This window comes from Plasmopara halstedii (assembly GCF_900000015.1).
Source record: "Plasmopara halstedii genome assembly, contig: Scaffold_323, whole genome shotgun sequence".
NCBI classification, from domain to species: Eukaryota; Oomycota; class Peronosporomycetes; order Peronosporales; family Peronosporaceae; genus Plasmopara; species Plasmopara halstedii.
In genome coordinates this window covers 582,765-585,571 of record NW_020187244.1, presented here as the reverse complement: position 1 = coordinate 585,571, position 2,807 = coordinate 582,765, and positions in this window count along the sequence as shown.

Sequence of the window (2,807 nt, the reverse complement as noted above, 5' to 3'; positions counted from 1 at the left end):
GAGACGACGTCGTCACCAGGGTCAAACCCAATATCTGGTGAAGTGGCGAGGATATCCCAACTTCGAAATCTCGTGGAAGTTTGAGATGCCACTTCGGCACGATTACCCAGACGCCGTGAACGCTTTTGATCAGAAAGGTCAGGACGCCCGCTTCCCGGCGAGGTAGAAGGGCCATGAGCTGAGATCAAGTAGTGGACCTGAGCTCTTGCGACCGCAGACACAGAGCTCGCGGGAGCGTTAAGGGTTGACCCGTACATCGCAGGGCGACAATCCGAAGGAAGTCGACGGCGTGCCTCGAGTTTGGCAAACTCAAATAGGAGGTGTTGCTCCACACGCACATCCACTTTCTTGTGGCTTATCTGTAAGTTATACAGTAAGGAAAGGTTTCGGTGCCGTTGCACCCATCGCTTGAAGAGCGCTTGGTCATCTGTAGCGCTTTCGCCAGGGGCGAGCACTACAGATATTGTCCGCATTGCGGGCACACGAAAACCACCTCCACATCCTAAACGAGGTCACTCGTCACTGATAGCGTGCGTGGAGCGCGACGCTCATGCTCATCGAGCCTAGGATAAACATCCCTCGATGCCGCGGACGCACTGTCTGACATTGCACCGCGTGCATGAGACGAAGTTGGGCTCTGCCCATGTTCGTTGTCAGAACCAGCAAGACTTGTTGACTACAGTGTCGTTACCACAGGGCTCATTGAGCACGGAAGTCGTTTTGTTCCAACGAACCAAGTTGCAGTGTCTAGCGGACACGCAAGCCTCGTTGAGGCAATAATCGATTGGAACTGTGAATGTTCTCATCTTTATTGGGGAGAGTGTAACGGGGTTACACGTACCCTGGGTAAAGGGTGTGTTTGTCACATGAGATGGGTATGGTGTGACTCAAATAAGAATACGGTACGTGGCTGGGTAGCCAGTAGTTATGCATGTATTTGAATTTTACTATATAAAATCTATACATTTCAAATTAGGCGGCTTTGCCGCAGATAAAAAAAATAAAGTCAGTTTTGGATCAATAGGGAAGAGTTAATTAGCCTTTGGTTAAGCAATAATTACTCTTGGAGTAAGCGGATTGCGATCCGCTAAACTCGTACTTGTTCTAAGTATAGAACGAAAGGTCGGTGACCTATCTTACGCTGCCTCAAAGCGCAAAGCTACGACAGCCTCGCTGCATCAGTCATTCGAGGGACGGCAATAGATTCTTTTTGCAAACGAAAGGTTTAGATGACCATAAACTCGGCTATGATCAAAAAGGAGCATCAGCGAGTCTCGTTAGAGATCTCCGAAATAGAGAGCTGCGCGCGAGGATGGAGCTTTGAATACAGTAACTGTAGTAAAGTTTTTTTCCGAAATGGACTTCGCGGGAGTTCGCGTCGCCTGATTTTTTACCCCCTTGAATGTTGGACATGAAACAGCAAGCTATGTTCAAGTGAAGGATCGCCTAGATGGCGGCGGACCCTCTCCTGAACTCAGTAACAGCGAAAATTGTCATAGACGGTTTCCAAACAGGTGCAATAGGCACCGAAACCTACGGCGTACACTCCTCTGTTTAATTTGCGGTAAGCGTCGCAGTAAAGGCATAACATAACTTCCGTGTTGCGAGGGAATCACAATGTAGGAGGTGCGTTCGTAGAGCGTGGCAAAGGTAGTGAACCTCAGCCAAGCTGATGGAAAAGTGAGCGAACTTCGGGCTACAGATGCTAAATTTGAATGTCTTGCGGTTCGAATATCTGCGCATTGCGTGTTTGCTCCTCTCTCAATGAGAGGTATCAAGGGTCGGACTGTCACGCATAGTCGGCAGACGAACCCATCACGCGGTAAAGTTTGGTACGGGCTACCCTCTGATAAAAAATTGGGTTTTTTTGTTAGTTATGCTGCTTATGTTAATGCTTGCACCAAATCATGAGTTATAGTGACTGGCTCAAGTGGTTTGGCGTCGTGATGCTAAACTGAAAGTTGTGAGTTCAATTCCCACTAAGGATGATTAGTGCATGTTTAACCTCTATGGTTAAGACTGCATATGTCTGCATATTAAGTGTGTACTTATTTTGGGTTCGCGCAACGACTGAGTTAGAGTGTTATACATACCTTAGAATGGGTCGGTAGCTTTAAACTTAGGTTTAGTATATTGAGTGGCCCGCAAGGCAGTTGCGCGTGGACCCACACAATTGCGTCTAGCATTAATAGACTCACTTCTGCATTTGCACACACAAGCACACATCACCTCTACCTCTTCCCTTCTTAAATCCTTTACTTTTATGTGTCTGCGAGGTCAATGGGGCCTTGACTAAAGAAGTGACACTCTCTGGCGAGGTGCATTTTGCTCAGGAACAATTTCACGTTGTCGAACGCACCAAAGAGGGGCCCGTCTGCGCCACCCAGAAGTAAAACTAAAAGCTTCTACCGCAAACAATTGTTACTTAGCTCTGCAATTTTAATGCAACATATATATAAGGATCAATTTTGTTAAGACGAATATCGTTTCTACGCTTTGCCTTATTTAATTGTATGACTACCCTTATAATTGACGTACGGCCAACAGATTACGCGTGCCCCGGACCTCTCCTTCATGAGTCCATTCATCATACAATTGTGTCAAAAATGAAAGCTGAAGTACACAATTGTACAGTGCTTACCGTACACAATTTAGTGAAAGGTGGAATTCACACCCTGCGGTCGCTAGATGTCAACCTCAACGCTCCGAGCTTTACTTCCATGCAATGCTCTTCTAGAATTTCGAGCGTTGTGCACTACCGGGATTGAACCAGTGATCTTTCGAGCTGCAATCAAACGATCTACCAC